General features: G+C 38.0%; 1 protein-coding gene across 4 annotated transcripts in view; it reads right to left on the bottom strand.

Annotated features, from left to right (window-relative positions):
- Positions 1-18,571, bottom strand: part of Il1rapl2 (interleukin 1 receptor accessory protein-like 2) — a 1,532,967-nt gene that overhangs the window by 541,824 nt on the left and 972,572 nt on the right.

The following is an 18,571-nucleotide window of genomic DNA, read 5'->3' as shown; positions in this document are numbered from 1 at the left end:
TGAAAGAAACCATTGTGAATCAGTTTCCTTCCTTCCTTCTTTTCTTTTTTTCCTTTTTTAAAAATTATGCAAGATAATTATTTTATTTCCCAAGCTGAATTACTCAAAGGTGTATGAAAGGCAAAGAGCCACAAAAAACAATATCAAATTTATTCCAGCTTTTCTCAATAGTACTAAGACTTAGGTGGGTATAAAGTGATCCACATCAGTTGTCAAATACTACAGAAAATTTCTAGTAATTATTTAAATACAAATGGTTAAATCTTTTGTATCTGGGCATATACCCAAAAGATGCTTCAACGTATAACAAAGACACATGCTTCACTATGTTCATAGCAGCCTTATTTATAATAGCCAGAACCTGAAAATAACCCAGATATTCTTCAACAGAAGAATGGATACAGAAAATGTGGTATATCTATACTCAGCTATTAAAAACAATGACTTCAAGAAATTCATAGACAAATGGATGGAAATAGAAAATATCCTGAGTGAGGTAACCCAATCACAAAAAAATAACACATGGTATGCACTCACTGATAATTGGATATTAGCCCCAAAACTTGGATTATCCAAGATGCAATCCACCGATTACATGAAGCTCAAGAAGGATGACCAAAATAAAGATGCTTCAGTCCTTCTTAAAACAGGCAACAAAAATATTCATAGGAGGAGATATGGAGACAAACTTTGGAGCAGAGACTGAAGGAACAGCCATTCAGGGCCTGCCCCTCTTGGGGATCTAGCCCATATACATTCAGCCACCAAACTCAGACAATATTGCTGATGCTAAGAAGTGCATGTTGACAGGAGTCAGATCCTGTAAGGCTCTGCCAGAGCATGACAAATACTGGGAAGAATGCTCACAGCCAATCACTGATCTGATAATGGGGTCCCCATCAGAGGACTTAGAGAAAGGATTGAAGGAGCTGATTGGACTTGCAACCCCATAAGAACAACAACACCAAACAACCAGAGCTCTCAGTGTCTAAACCACGACCCAAGGAATACACATGGACAGACCCATGGCTCCAGCTGCCTATGTAGCAGAGGATCACCTTAATAGGCAACAATTGGAGGAAAAGCCCTTGGTCCTGCCAAAGCTGGACCCCAGTGTAGGGGAATATCAGGACAGGGAGGCGGGAAGGGGTGGGTGGCTGGGCGAGAACACCCTCATAGAAGAAGGAGGTGTGGGAGGGGATAGGGAGTTTATCGACAGAAAACCGGGAAAAGGAATACATTTAAAATGTAAATAAAAAATATTCAATAAAAAGTTAAAAAATGATAGAAATAAATTGGTCCATTTTGTTCAATTTCTTTAAAAAAAATCTTTATATTTCTTGTGTGTGTGTGTGTGTGTGATTTTGTGAGAATAAGTTTTCTTTTTATTATAAATTACTTTATTTATTTACATTCCAAATGTTGTCCCCTTTCCCAGTCTCCCCTTCACAAGCCCCCTACCTCATCTGTCCGTCCCTTTGCCTCTAGGAGGGTGCTCCCCTACCCACCCACCAACTCCCATCTCACCCCTCTATCATCTCCCTTCACTGGACAACAAGCCTCCACAGGACCAACGGCCTCCCCTCTAATTGATATCAGATAAGGCCATCCTCTGCTACCTCTGTAGCAGGAACCATGGACCGACTAGTGTATGTAGTCTTTGTATATTTTTTTTCCTTTTTTTTTCTTCGGAGCTGGGGACCGAACCCAGGGCCTTGTGCTCGCTAGGCAAGTGCTCTACCGCTGAGCTAAATCCCCAACCCCGTCTTTGTATATTTTAAATTCAATTTCACATGCATATCCCTTTCAGAAATGACAGTTAGCCTTCTGTCTCACCAAGGACAACCTGTGTATCATCTCTGATTGAAGTAGAGAAAGCCGTTTAAAGGATCCCTTTCAACAATTCTACCTAGAGAAAAATACCTGTATTCACCATTCTTTTCAATGTTAAATTATTGCACAACGAAGTTCTTTTAAGAACTGCTTCAAAACTAGAGCAGCACTCCAATTTCTTATATACAAGATGCTTATAATATCCAGAGGCCACAGTACATCTTAGAAAAGTAAGAACCTCAGTCAATGAAAGCCAGCTATACTCCAGCTAGCTTGCAACATCAGTGTTAGTCCTGTCCCTTACAAGCAGCATTACAAAGGCCTGTCAGTCTTCTTCGGGACCTTTCAAGTCAGATCCTATTTTCCTGCTGTCAAAAAATGCAGCCTCAGTCAGTATGACATCTACTTCTCCAGTTGGCAGAGGGCTCTTTCTTCTGTGACAATGAAAATGAAGGTACTTTCTTAGCTGATAGATTTGAGGGCTTAACACATAGGCAGGGCTTTTGTTTCTTCTTGGGTTACAGTAGGACAGGGAACTCTCTCAGCACTCCAGTCCTTTTTCTTTTACTTAGTTTTTATGACAGGAAAAAACCCCACTGTTCATATAAATCAAAACTGAAATGCCTGGAGTTCATCTATTGTATTGTGTGTTCAAAGCTCCCAATATTACTTAACTCTTTTCATTTCATTTTATTTTCCTGGGACATGGAATCATTGAGTCCTGGTTTATGGGAGTTAATAAACTGCATTTCCTAATACAATCAGAGTTTATTAGGCCTATGTGAGAAGCAGATCATTGAAAAGCCCTGTGGGCTTTATACTCAGTGATCTCTCCTTTTATAATAAGAAGTGGTGTGTGTGTGTGTGTGTGTGTGTGTGTGTGTGTGTGTGTGTGTGTGTGTGTGTGTTAACTTTACAGAAGTATACAAAGTATACAAGCAGGTTTGAGAATGTGATAGATGTCATTTCTGACTTAACAGTTCAGATAACAAATTCTTATTAGAAGCATGGCACAAAGCAGACAACAATTTGCCCTGAGCTTAAAATGCCTTATTATTCTGTGTTTTTGTATTGTTTCTTGGAATGACTATACAGATAAACAGCTTAGGTACTGAAGCTATGACTGGACACGCCAACAGTTGTTGTCTTTTAATTCAAGTTAGTAGAGTGGGCAAATGGTGTTCATAACTTTCCCCTGACGATACATTCTATGATACATGCCTGGGTTTAAAATCAGAATGACAGCAGCTAGAAGAACAAGAAGCAACACAGGCTAATCAGTTCTGCTTTGAAGCTAGAGCCATCTTTGAGAATGGTAGAGACTTGTGGCAAACTTATATACTAACAATTAGATACCATAAATTTCAAATCTATACGATACTCAAGTTCAGTGCAAATCAGATTATTAAATAATACGACTGTTTTTGAAAGTCAGTCAACTTTATAGTACCTTCCTGTTCAAAAAAGAAAAGACTAATTAAGGAATTTAACCAGTACTTTCAAAGCATCATAGTTTCTGCTTCAGAGAAACTCTTCTGGGGAACAGAAAGGAAAGCATATAAATATGAAATCGTGAAAGGATCAGAGGTTGCATCTCACACCACTTCACATCTCTAGGTAAATCAACTGTGTTTGTCCTCTGAATAGGCTACAGTGGACTCCGTGTCAACATTAGATCAGTATGAGGATTGGGACGCATAAAGTACTGCTCCTATCCTAAATAATGTTAGCTGACATTTATGGGGCATTTATTGTATGGCAGACATTGTTCTTAGCAGTTTCCACGCAACTCATGGCTTCTCACAATACAGATGTAAGTTAGACAGATTTACAACACATACACCATTTTTCTTCCAATCTATAAGCAATCTAGGCAGAGATGAACTTACTAGCTGTTTCCATTTAGATCTGGAATGTACTCCCAAAGGATCATATGTTGAAGGCTTATTCACCCGCTGTTGGTATTTTGGGTAGGTAGTGGAAATTTTAGGGTATGAGACTAGCTGGATAGTCAGCCATTGATATACGTCTTTGAAAATAATATTTGAGAATCCCGCCCAGAGAGGGCAGGTCTGCCAGGAGTGCCTATACACCTAAGATCACAGGTGAGACCACCACTGCTGCCCAAATACCAAGTAGGACCTGCACAGAGCACACAGGACCCAGGAACCATGGAGCATCTGGGGACATGACAGTTCTGGTTTACATCTGTTCCCTGGAACAGATCGTCTGCCACAACTATACACACCCCAATCCCGCATGGAGAGCTTACATTCCCCAAGAGTGCTTATACATCTAAGATCACAGGTAAAACCACCACTGCTGCCCAAGTACTAATCTAAGAGGAACCTGCTCTGAACCCACAGTACAACACAGGAAGTGCTAAGCAGCTGGGGACATGATCCTTCAGGCTTCCATCTGTGCCCTGAAGATAATCCTCTGCAACAACTATACATACCACAATCCCAACCAGAGAGAACAGGTTTTCCAGGAGTGCTGACGGACCTAAAATATAGACTTACAGGGTCACATGAAGAAGCTCCAGGTAGAGACAGAAAAACCAGTTAACACCAGAGACAACCTGATGGCAAGAGTCAAGCACAGGAACCTAAGCAACAGAAACCAGGACTACATGGCATCATCAGAGCCCAGTTATCCCATCACAGCATGTACTGGATACCCCAACACATCAGAAAAGCAAGATTCCGATTTAAAAATTACATCTCAGGATGATGATAGAAGACTTTAAGAAGGATAGAAATAACTCCCTTCAAGAAATACAGGACAACACAGGTAAACAAGTAGAAGCCCTTAAAGTGGAAACACATATATCCCTTGAAGAAATAGAGGAAAACACAACCAAATAGGTGAAGGAATTGAACAAAACCATACAGGATTTAAAAATGGAAATAGAAACAATAAAAAATCACAAAAGGGAGACAACCTTTGCAATAGAAAAATTAGAAAAGAGATCAGGAGGCACAGATGCAGCATCACAAGCAGAATACAAGAGATAGAAGAGAGAATCACAGGGCAGGAGATACCATAGAAAACACTGACACAACTGTAAAAGAAAATGCAAAATGCAAAAAGCTCCTAACCCAAAACATCCAGGAAATCCAGGGCACAATGTCAAGATTGAACCTAAGGATAATAGGCATAGAAGAGAGCAAAGAGTCCCAAATTAAAGGGCCAATAAATATCTTCAACAAAATTATAGAAGAAAACTTCCCTAACCTAAAGTAAAAGAAAACAATAAACATGCAAGAAGCCTACAGAAACCTGAATATATTGGACCAGAAAAGAAACTCCTCCCATCACATAATAATCAAAACACCACATGCACAAAACAAAGAAAGAATATTAAAAGCAGTAAGGGAAAAAGGTCAAGTAACATATAAAGGCAGACCTATCAGAATTACACCAGACTTCTCAACAGAGACTATGTAAGTCAGAAGATGCTGGACAGATATCATACAGACCCTAAGAGAACAGAACTGCCAACCCAGGTTACTGTACGAGCTTCACCAACAGAATACAAGAGATGGAAGAGAGAATCTCAGGAGCAGAAGATTCCATAGAAATCATCGACTCAACTGTCAAAGATAATGTAAAGTGGAAAAAGCTACTGGTCCAAAACATACAGGAAATCCAGGACTCAATGAGAAGATCAAACCTAAGGATAATAGGTATAGAAGAGAGTGAAGACTCCCAGCTCAAAGGACCAGTAAATATCTTCAACAAAATCATAGAAGAAAACTTCCCTTACCTAAAAAAAGAGATACCCTTAGGCATACAAGAAGCCTACAGAACTCCAAATAGATTGGACCAGAAAAGAAACACCTCCCGTCACATAATAGTCAAAACACCAAACGCACAAAATAAAGAAAGATTATTAAAACCAGTAAGGAAAAAAGGTCAAGTAACATATAAAGGCAGACCTATCAGAACCACACCAGACTTTTCGCCAGAAAATATGAAAGCCAGAAGATCCTGGACAGATGTCATACAGTCCCTAAGAGAACACAAATGCCAGCCCAGGTTACTGTACCTGCAAAACTCTCAATTAACATAGATGGAGAAACAAAGATATTCCATGACAAAACCAAATTTACACAATATCTTTCTACAAATCCAGCACTACAAAGGATAATAAATGGTAAATCCCAACATAAGGAAGCAAGCTATACCCTAGAAGAAGCAAGAAACTAATCGTCTTGGCAACAAAACAAAGAGAAGAAAAGCACACAAACATAACCTCATATCCAAATATGAATATAACAGGAAGCAATAATCACTATTCCTTAATATCTCTCAACATCAATGGCCTCAACTCCCCAATAAAAAGACATAGATTAACAAACTGGAAAAGCAATGAGGACCCTGCTTTCTGCTGCCTACAGGAAACACACCTCAGAGACAAAGACAGACACTACCTCAGAGTGAAAGGCTGGAAAACAACTTTCCAAGCAAATGGTCAGAAGAAGCAAGCTGGAGTAGCCATTCTAATATCAAATAAAATCAATTTTCAACTAAAAGACATCAAAAAAGATAAGGAAGGGCACTCCATATTCATCAAAGGAAAAATCCACCAAGATGAACTCTCAATCCTAAATATCTATGCCCCAAATACAAGGGCACCTACATACGTAAAAGAAACCTTACTAAAGCTCAAAACACACATTGCACCTCACACAATAATAGTGGGAGATTTCAACACCCCACTCTCATCAATGGACAGATCATGGAAACAGAAATTGAACAGAGATGTAGACAGACTAAGAGAAGTCATGAGCCAAATGGACTTAACAGATATTTATAGAACATTCTATCCTAAAGCAAAAGGATATACCATCTTCTCAGCTCCTCATGGTACTTTCTCCAAAACTGACCATATAATTGGTCAAAAAACGGGCCTAAACAGGTACAGAAAGATAGAAATAATCCCATGAGTGCTATCAGACCACCACGGCCTAAAACTGGTCTTCAATAATAATCAGGGAAGAATGCCCACATATACGTGAAAATTGAACAATGCTCTACTCAATGAGAACCTGGTCAAGGAAGAAATAAAGAAAGAAATTAAAAACTTTTTAGAATTTAATGAAAATGAAGGTACAACATACCCAAACTTATGGGACACAATGAAAACTGTGCTAAGAGGAAAACTCATAATGCTGAGTGCCTGCAGAAAGAAACAGGAAAGAGCATATGTCAGCAGCTTGACAGCACACCTAAAAGCTCTAGAACAAAAAGAAGCAAATACACCAGGAGGAGTAGAAGGCAGGAAATAATCAAAATCAGAGCTGAAATGAAACAAGTAGAAACAAAAAGGACCATAGAAAGAATCAACAGAACCAAAAGTTGGTTCTTTGAGAAAATCAACAAGATAGATAAACCCTTAGCAAGACTAATGAGAGGACACAGAGAGTGTGTCCAAATTAAAAAAATCAGAAATGAAAAGGGAGACATAACTACAGTTTCAGAGGAAATTCAACAAATCCTCAGATCTTACTATAAAAGACTATATTCAACAAAACTTGAAAATCTGCAGGAAATGGACAATTTCCTAGACAGATACCAGGTACTGAAGTTAAATCAGGAACAGATAAACCAGTTAAACAACCCCATAACTCCTAAGGGAATAGAAGCAGTCATTAAAGGTCTCCCAACCAAAAAGAGCCCAGGTCCAGATGGGTTTAGTGCAGAATTCTATCAGACATTCATAGAAGACCTCATACCAATATTATCCAAACTATTCCACAAAATTGAAAGAGATGGAGCACTACCGAAATCCTTCTATGAAGCCACAATTACTCTTATACCTAAACCACACAAAGACCCAACAAAGAAAGAGAACTTCAGACCAATTTCCCTTATGAATATCGACGCAAAAATACTCAATAAAATTCTGGCAAACCGAATCCAAGAGCACATCAAAACAATCATCCACCATGATCAAGTAGGCTTCATCCCAGGCATGCAGGGATGGTTTAATATATGGAAAACCAACAACGTTTTCCATTATATAAACAAACTGAAAGAACAAAACCACATGATAATTTCATTAGATGCTGAGAAAGAATTTGACAAAATTCAACACCCCTTCATGATAAAAGTCCTGGAAAGAATAGGAATTCAAGGCCCATACCTAAATATAGTAAAAGCCATATACAGCAAACCAGTTGCTAACATTAAACTAAATGGAGAGAAACTTGAAGCAATCCCACTAAAATTAGGGACTAAACAAGGCTGCCCACTCTCTCCCTACTTATTCAATATAGTTCTTGAAGTTCTAGCCAGAGCAATCAGACAACAAAAGGAGGTCAAGGGGATACAGATCGGAAAAGAAGAAGTCAAAATATCACTATTTGCAGATGATATGATAGTATATTTAAGTGATCCCAAAAGTTCCACCAGAGAACTACTAAAGCTGATAAACAACTTCAGCAAAGTGGCTGGATATAAAATTAACTCAAATAAATCAGTAGCCTTCCTCTACACAAAAGAGAAACAAGCTGAGAAAGAAATTAGGGAAACGACACCCTTCATAATAGACCCAAATAAATAAAGTACCTCGGTGTGACTTTAACCAAGCAAGTAAAAGATCTGTACAATAAGAACTTCAAGACACCGAAGATAGAAATTGAAGAAGACCTCAGAAGATGGAAAGATCTCCCATGCTCATGGATTGGCAGAATTAATATAGTAAAAATGTCCTTTTTACCAAAAGCGATCTACAGATTCAATGCAATCCCCATCAAAATACCAATCCAATTCTTCAAAGAGTTAGACAGAACAATTACAAATTCATCTGGAATAACAAAAAACCCAGGATAGCTAAAACTATCCTCAACAATAAAAGGACTTCAGGGGGAATCACTATCCCTGAACTCAAGCAGTATTACAGAGCAATAGTGATAAAAACTGCATGGTATTGGTACAGCGACAGACAGATACACCGATGGAACTGAATTGAACCATCAAATGGAAAAAAGACAGCATTTTCAGCAAATGGTGCTGGTTCAACTGGAGGTCAACATGTAGAAGAATGCAGATCGATCCATGCTTATCACCATGTACAAAGCTTAAGTCCAAGTGGATCAAGGACCTCCACATCAAACCAGATACACTCAGACTAATAGAAGAAAAACTAGGGAAGCATCTGGAACACATGGGCACTGGAAAAAATTTCCTGAACAAAACACCAATGGCTTATGCTCTAAGATCAAGAATCGACAAATGGGATCTCATAAAACTGCAAAGCTTCTGTAAGGCAAAGGACACTGTGGTTAGGACAAATCGGCAACCAACGGATTGGGAAAAGATCTTTACCAATCCTACAACAGATAGAGGCTTTATATCCAAAATATACAAAGAACTCAAGAAGTTAGACCGCAGGGAGACAAATAACCCTATTAAAAAATGGGGTTCAGAGCTAAACAAAGAATTCACAGGTGAGGAATGCCAAATGGTTGAGAAACACCTAAAGAAATGTTCAACATCTTTAGTCATAAGGGAAATGCAAATCAAAACAACCCTGAGATTTCACCTCACACCAGTGAGAATGGCTAAGTCAAAAACTCAGATGACAGCAGATGCTGGCGAGGATGCAGAGAAAGAGGAACACTCCTCCATTGTTGGTGGGATTGCAGACTGGTACAACCATTCTGGAAATCAGTCTGGAGTTTCCTCAGAAAATTGGACATTGAACTGCCTGAGGATCCAGCTATACCTCTCTTGGGCATATACCCAAAAGATGCCCCAACATATAAAAAAGACACGTGCTCCACTATGTTTATCGCAGCCTTATTTATAATAGCCAGAAGCTGGAAAGAACCCAGATGCCCTTCAACAGAGGAATGGATGCAGAAAATGTGGTACATCTACACAATGGAATATTACTCAGCTATCAAAAACAATGACTTTATGAAATTCGTAGGCAAATGGTTGGAACTGGAAAATATTATCCTGAGTGAGGTAACCCAATCACAGAAAAACACACAGGGTATGCACTCATTCATAAGTGGCTATTAGCCCAAATGCTTGAATTACTCTAGATGCCTAGAACAAATGAAACTCAAGACGGATGATCAAAATGTGAATGCTTCACTCCTTCTTTAAAAGGGGAACAAGAATACCTTTGGCAGGGAATAGAGAGGCAAAGATTAAAACAGAGGCAGAAGGAACACCCATTCAGAGCCTGCCCCACATGTGGCCCATACATATACAGCCACCCAATTAGACAAGATGGATGAAGCAAAGAAGTGCAGACCGACAGGAGCGGGATGTAGATCGCTCCTGAGAGACACAGCCAGAATACAGCAAATGCAGAGGCAAAGGCCAGCAGCAAACCACTGAACTGAGAATAGGACCCCCGTTGAAGGAATCAGAGAAAGAACTGGAAGAGCTTGAAGGGGCTCGAGACCCCATATGTACAACAATGCCAAGCAACCAGAGCTTCCAGGGACTAAGCCACTACCTAAAGACTATACATGGACTGACCCTGGACTCTGACCTCATAGGTAGCGATGAATATCCTAGTAAGAGCACCAGTGGAAGGGGAAGCCCTGGGTCCTGCTAAGAATGAACCCCCAGTGAACTAGATTGTTGGGGGGAGGGCGGCAATGGGGGGAGGGTTGGGAGGGGAACACCCTAAAGAAGGGGAGGGGAGGATTAGGGGGATGTTTGCCCGGAAACCGGGAAAGGGAAAAACACTCGAAATGTATATAAGAAATACTCAAGTTAATAAAAAAAAAAAACCTCTCAATTAACATAGATGGAGAAACCAAGATATTCCATGACAAAACCAAATTTACACAATATCTTTCTACAAATCCAGCCATACAAAGTATAATAAATAGAAAACTGCAACTCAAGGAGAGAAGCTACTCCCATGAAAAAAACAAGGAATTATTTTTCTTTCACCAAATCTAAGGAAAGATAACCACACAAACCTATTTCCACTTCAGCAAAAATATCAGGAAGTAACAATTACTGGTCTTTAGTACCTCTTAACATCAATGAACTCAATTCCCCAATAAAAGTAAACTAACAGTCTGAATTTATAAACAGGACCAAACATTTTGCTGCATACAGTAAGTGTACCTCACAGACAAAGACAGACACTACCTCAGAATAAAAAGCTCTAAAAATATATCCCTAGCAAATTGTCCCAAGAAACAAACTGGGGTAATCATTTTAATATCAAATATAATCGACTTTTATCCAAAGGGTACCAAAAAAAGATGAGGAAGGACATTTCATACTCATCAAAGGAAAAAAAAATCTACCAAGATGAGCTCTCAATTCTGAACATATATGCCACAAATGCTAGGGTACTCACATTCATAAAAGAAACTTTGCTAATGTTTAAAGTACACATTGAACCTCACAATAGTGGGAGACGTAAACACACCACTCCCACCAAAGGGCAGATCATGGAAATAGAAACTAAAGAGAGACATAGGGAAACTAACAGAAGTTATCAACCAAATGGATTTAACAGATCTATACAACAGTTCATCCTAAAACAAAAGAATATACCTTCTTCTCAGCACCTCATGATACCTTTTCCAAAATTGATCATATAATTGGTCACAAAACAGGCCGCAACAGATACAAGGAGATTGAAATAATCCCATGCAACCTTTTGGATTACCTTGGATTAAGGATGGTCTTCAATAACAACAGAAAATAACAGAAGGCCAACATACACAAGAAAGCTGAACAATTTTCTACTCAATGATAATTTGGTCAGAGAAGGAGTAAAGAAAGAAATTAAAGACTTTTTAGACTTTAATTCAATGAAGGCACAACATACCCAAACTTATGGGACACAATGAAAGCAGTGCTAAGAGGAAAACTCATAGCTCTGAGTGCCTCCCCAAAGAAATTGGAGAGAGCATACACTAGCAGCTTGACAGCACACCTGAAAGCTCTAGAACAAAATGAAGCAAATTCACCCAAGGAAATTAGACAGCAGGAAATAATCAAAATCAGGGCTGATACCAACCAAAGAGAAACAAAAGGAACTATACAACAAATGGACAAAGCCAGGAGCTGGTTCTTTGAGAAAATCAAGAAGACAGATAAGCCCTTAGGCAGACTAACCAGAAGGCATAGAGACATTATATGAATTAACAAAATCAGAAATGAAAAGGGAGACATAACAACAGAATCTGAGGAAATTAAAAAAAATCATCAGATCCTACTACAAAAGCCGATACTCAACAAAACAGGAAAATCTGAATGAAATGGACAATTTTCTAAACAGATATCAGGAACCAAATTTAAATCAGGATCAGGTAAACCATCTAAATAGTCCCATAACTCCTAAAGAAATAGAAGCAGAGCGGTTATTAAAAGTTTTGCAACTAAAAAATGTCCAGGACCAGATGACTCTAGCTTGTGTTACATAGACATAAAACTAGTCAGAACAGTGAATGTCTGTTCTTGAGAAAACATCCAGTTATATAACAATTATTACATGGCACATGCCCACTAAATAGCTATTTTTGATGAATTTAATTAGAAATAAACTAAATGTCTATCCTAGTTCATTTTTTCCAGTGGCCTAGTTAGACAACTTTAAAAATCATGATTATTAAAACTTTATAAAAGTTTGGAAATATTTATGACACAATATAAGTTCTACATATCACTCTACAGTATCATAAAACAATCCACTAAAATATATAACCTTTTGAGGATGTGAAAAGACTAAAAAGGATAGTAAAACATGAAATAATGTTATAACAGTAGGAATATCAGGGAAATGTTTAAAAACATATATTTTCCCAATATGTGTAAAAAAATTCTCATTAACTGTCTTCTTTATAAACAACAGTAAAGAAAAATATGCTTCAAAGAACCTGTCACCTACAGGTAAGGTTAGCCTTGTCATACTTGATAGAGAGTCAGAAATTCACTAGCTGTGTCAAATGACTTTCTGAAGATAAATAAGCCTTCCAAGGACTGTGCCTCGTCAACATAGCTACCTGACCAACCTTGTATAGCATCTTTTCTATCTTTGAGTATTCTTCATTTTTTCAGGCAAGTAGTTATGTCAGATCTATTACCTAGGTTCCAGTATATAGCCAATTTCTATAATTTTTCTGCTTTTTTAAAAGATGAAACATGACACACTAGACCTTGGTAAGAAAGAAATGAGATCTTTCTTATGATGGAATGGAAATTTATAAAATTTATGATGAAAGTAATATAATAGCATATTCAATTATAAGAGCCCCTGACTTTAAAAGATAGATTTAATTGGAATATGTTTCTAGTTTTTTAAGTCAATTCATATTGGAATTTCATTTACATTGAATAAAGAAGCAAGTTTAACATTAATATGTAATTAATATTTCAAACATTTCATCCTAAACACTTAGATTCTGTTTGGTGTCCTGGTTCAGATTCCATTACTAAAACTGTATTCTTGTTCATCAATAGTTAAAAGATAACAGGGTGAGTTAGCTCAGAGTTTCTTCCAGTCCATTGAATTCTTCCCAGTTGTCTTTCAATCTCCTGAAAGAACGCTATTAGGAATAACTGAACTGGATGTGGCTAAAAGCACCATCAGCATTTAGCTATAAGAAGATATAAATAAAAGTAGAGATAAACTTACCAGTAATGAAAGAAAAGAAAAACGTTAGGATAATTGAAATATTTTAATGAATTATTTCCAAATAGGCCCCTCTGTGAAGTTACTGTGTTATAGTCTCTGCATGCAAAATGGGAAGAACAATTGACATTGGCCTCCAGGGTATTGAACATTTCTCATAAGGTTATAACACAACATTCTATGTACCAAAAGAGTATGAAAAAATGGTTTTTATTTACCTGATGGAATTATCATCTTGGAGTCTTACTGTTGAATAAGTTAATCCTTTCTCTTTCTTTCTGAACTCTGGCTGGCTGCTTCAACTCAGTCATTCTGGCTCAAACACCTCTCCAAGCTCTTTGATTCAATCTTGCTTCTCTCACCTTCTCCCGGAATTGTTCTTCTTGGCAGCAAACTATTTCTAGCAAGTTTTTCTAATTTTCTGGTTTTTTCTTATACTCTGGTTCCAACTGCCTCTGCTGACCAGGACTGAACTTCATGAACTTACCAATGAACTCAATTCTACTAACTGTACTCATTGCATTGACTCCCAGCTGACTGACTCCCTTTCTCTCCCTGAACTGCTCTTAAGTAGCTTACCTTTCCTGTGCTATTCTCTTGAGTGTTGGACATATCCTATAAATGACTTATTCTATCAAATATTTCTCTGTTTGACAACTTTGTTTGTCCCTCAGTTAGACTTGACTTTCAAACATGGCTGCTTTCTTCTACAAACTAATCATTAGGGATTAAAGTAGAGTACTAAGGGCCTATCTGTATTTCAGCCAGATCATATAGACCTATAAAATATCATTCTGAGTGAGCTAACCCAATCACAGAAAGACATACATGGTATGCACTCATTGATAAGTGGCTATTAGCCCAAATGCTTGAATTACCCTAGATGCCTAGAACAAATGAAACTCAAGACGGATGATCAAAATGTGAATGCTTCATTCCTTCTTTAAAAGGGGAACAAGAATACCCTTGGCAGGGAATAGAGAGGCAAAGATTAAAACAGAGACTGAAGGAACACCCATTCAGAGCCTGCCCCACATGTGGCCCATACATATACAGCCACCCAATTAGACAAGATGGATGAAGCAAAGAAGTGCAGACCGACAGGAGCCGGATGTAGATCGCTCCTGAGAGACACAGCCAGAATACAGCAAATACAGAGGCAAAGGCCAGCAGCAAACCACTGAACTGAGAATAGGACCCCCGTTGAAGGAATCAGAGAAAGAACTGGAAGAGCTTGAAGGGGCTCGAGACCCCATATGTACAACAATGCCAAGCAACCAGAGCTTCCAGGGACTAAGCCACTACCTAAAGACTATACATGGACTGACCCTGGACTCTGACCTCATAGGTAGCAATGAATATCCTAGTAAGAGCACCAGTGGAAGGGGAAGCCCTGGGTCCTGCTAAGACTGAACCCCCAGTGAACTAGACTGGTGGGGGGAGGGCGGCAATGGGGGGAGGGTTGGGAGGGGAACACCCATAAGGAAGGGGAGGGGGGAGGGGAATGTTTGCCCGGATACCGGGAAAGGGAATAACACTCGAAATGTATATAAGAAATACTCAAGTTAATAAAAAAATATTTTTTAAAGAACATTAAAACAATTAAACCTAAGTTGTACCATCAATGACTGTAGAGTTAAGTCAGGTAAGTTTCTTGATTTCTCTCATTTGGATTTCTTCATTATGACTGGAAATATGTGAACGAATGAAACCGTAGGCTAGCAATTATACTCATTTTTAAGAATCCCTGCACAATTACATTCAAAACAGATATGAGTAAATTGGCAGCAGAAACAACAAAAATCCAAATGTAGAAGTATATAAGATACAAGTATAGTGAACGATATATATCTTGGACCAAAGTAATTATTCTTGTAAAATAGTCCTCATCCAGCATAGCAAGGAGCAAGGAACTCCAGGTTTGTGTAAACCAATTTCATCAACAATGAAATAATAAAAAAACAGTGAGGTAAAAAGCCCAAATTGAGGTTATAATGCAAATTATATAAGAACATACATCAACAAAATCTTGTGCACACAGTATGCCTGTTTCAAATTGTCTAGTTTATTTTCTTAATTTATAGTATCTTTTAAGTATTCTTTGAAAGTTTTATACATGTGTATATTATCTTGACCAAATTTACCTTCACATCTCATTTCTCCAGCTTAATTTAGCCAACTAACACATCTCTCTTCCAACTTCATGACCTCCCCCATATTTAATAACCCACTGAATCCATTGAGTACTGTTTATGTGTGCATGGGTTAAGAGTCATCTAATTGAGTATGGGGAACCTGTCAGTCAAAGAAAAGTGACTCTTCTTGCCCCAGTAGCTATCGAATGGCAATAGTTCCTCAGCTAGGCATGGGCCATTGTGAGCCCATTTCTTTCCCATGATGGAATTATTTTAATAATTTTTTTATTCTTTGAAAGTTTTATTCATATATACAATATATATTGCTCATATCCATCCACCACCACTGGCTTGATCTTGTGCAATTCTTATATAGTAAACTATAGCTACTATGTGTTCATGTGTGCAACATTCATGCCACATTCAGAGGATAACATTCCATAACAATCTTCTCTTTCCTCTGGCTCTGACATTATTTCTGCCTTCTTCTGACATGTTCTCTGAGTCTCGAATGTAGTATGCAGAAGGGTGTTAATATTGATGTCCAATCTACAGTTGATACTCATGGTCACTTATTATCAGCATAAAATGTCTACTTTTCATATGTAGTCATGCTCATATCTTGCTTTCTCTAACTTGAATCAGTTTTAGAAGTGATATGATAGATCTCATTAAACAGGAATAATTTATTCATCCAATTGTAATGAACTCATAATATGTACCAAGCATAAAGTAGTCTACACTTTGTGATAACATGAATGAGCCAAGGAAACAAAACCTTGTGCTAAATTTCTTATGGGATAAAATTAAAAGAAAACATCATAGTCTATTACAAGGTAATAAATGATAGCCTACTACTGAGTAAGGTGGATTGAGAGTATGGAGAGTTGGGAACGAAAATGGGAACAAGTGCATGTTTATGTTTTAATTCTAATGGAATTTTAATTACTGTATATCAATTTTATAAAACAACGTGTCTTATTATTAAAAGCAAATCAAGAGAGGCCTCATTGAGAAGGCAATATGGGATCAAAGATTCAGAGGGAATGAGGGACTAATTCATATTGTTATCAGTTTACATCTGCAGCAAGCAAAAGAAGACGGTAGCTCTGATCAGAGGAGCAATGTTTGTGATGAAAACATTTATGATTCTAGATATATTTGAAATTAGAGAAAAGATGATCTAATTTACAATGATTAATTTACAATGCTGTTTGAAAGAACAACTGAGTCGAAGATGCATCTAAAATTTTTAGTTTGCCCATCAACCGAGATCGTGAAGGAATGCGGTATGCTTTGTGGAGATATCAGAAAGCCAATGGTGGAAAGGTTATCTTTGGAGTGTATGTGAGATTCCTGTCTAGAGATATAGAGAGTTGGCAATTGAATACAAATATTGATAGTAGAGACTCACGTGAGGATGTAAAATTTACTTAAGGGGGGTAATTAGAAAAGAAAAGCAAAAGCCTTGCATACTCTAAGCTCCAAAGATTGGAAAGAAACAACTAAAAATGAAAAATAAATGACAAAAAGCCATCAGTAAAATGATGTCTTTCATTCCCAACCCTTTCTTCCTTACTTATCTCCTACTCTATGTTCTCTACATTTTAAGTATAGATGGATTTGTGTCTGTTCATGGATCTCTCTCTCTCTCTCTCTCTCTCTCTCTCTCTCTCTCTCTCTCTCTCTCTCTGTGTGTGTGTGTGTGTGTGTGTGTGTTGTGTCTGTATCTATGTTCATCATTGGTATGGACCAGGTACAGTAGAGAGAAAGGTATTGCAGAAAGTCCATTCAAACAACAATTACTCTTTTGTTGTGAGTGGAATTCTTTAAAACACAAACAACAAAATAGAAGAAGTCATTAAAAACATCCCAACCAAAAAAAAAAAAAAAAAAAAAAAAACACCCAGCCCTGGGCCAGATTTAGGATTTAGTTCAGAATTCTACCAGACCTTTAAAGAAGACCTGATACCAATATTCCTCAAGCTATACCATAAAATAGAAACAGAAGGAGCACTACTTAATTCATTTTATGAAGCCAAAATTACTCTGATACCCAAAACACACTTGGTATTAGCCCAAAAGCTCGAATTACCTAAGATACAATTCACAGACCACATGAAGCTCAAGGTGAAGTACAACCCAAGTACAGATGCTTCACTCCTTAGAATGGGGGAACAAAAATATTTATAGGAGGGAATACGGGGCAAAGTTTGGAGCAGAGTCTGAAAAAATGGCCTTTCAAAGCCTGCCCCACATGGATATATAGCAGCAAACCATTGAACTGAGAATGGGACCCCTGTTGGAGGAATTAGAGCAAGTATTGAAAGAGCTCAAGGGGCTTGCAAACCCATAAGAACAACAATGCCAACCAACCAGAGCTCCCTTGGACTAAACCACTATCCAAAGACTGTACATGGACAGACACATGGCTCCAGCTGTATATGTAGTAGAGGATGGCCTTGTTGGGCACAAATGGAAGGAGAATCCATTGGTCCTGCCAAGACTGGACCCCCCAGTGTAGAGGAATGTCAGGGAGGGGGTCAGCGGACTGGAAGGGGGTGAATGATGAGATGAACAACCTTATAGAAGAAGGGGAGTGACAGGGGATAGGGGTTTTATGTCCAGGAAACCGGGAAAGAAATACCATTTGAAATTTAAATAAAAATATCCAATTATAAAAAAAAAAACAGAGGACAAAAAAGAATGAGGATATCCTGAGGTTTGCAAGCAAGTGGATGGAACTAGAAAATGTCATCCTGAGTGAGGTAACTCAGATCCAAAAGGACATGAATGGTATGTTCTCACTAATAAGTGATATTAACCAAAAAAAAAAAAAAAAAAAAAAAAAACCAAACCAAACCAAACCAAACCAAAACACAGTAAGCCAAGATACAGTCCACAGAACTGAAAAGGTTAACAAGCTGAAGGGCCCAAATGAGGATGCCTCAGCTCCACTTAGGAGGGAGAAGAA

The sequence above is a fragment of the Rattus norvegicus genome, chromosome X (genome assembly GCF_036323735.1).
Source record: "Rattus norvegicus strain BN/NHsdMcwi chromosome X, GRCr8, whole genome shotgun sequence".
NCBI classification, from domain to species: Eukaryota; Metazoa; Chordata; class Mammalia; order Rodentia; family Muridae; genus Rattus; species Rattus norvegicus.
The sequence above is the reverse complement of the archived record's forward strand: the minus strand, read 5'-3'. Positions and strand labels throughout refer to the sequence as shown.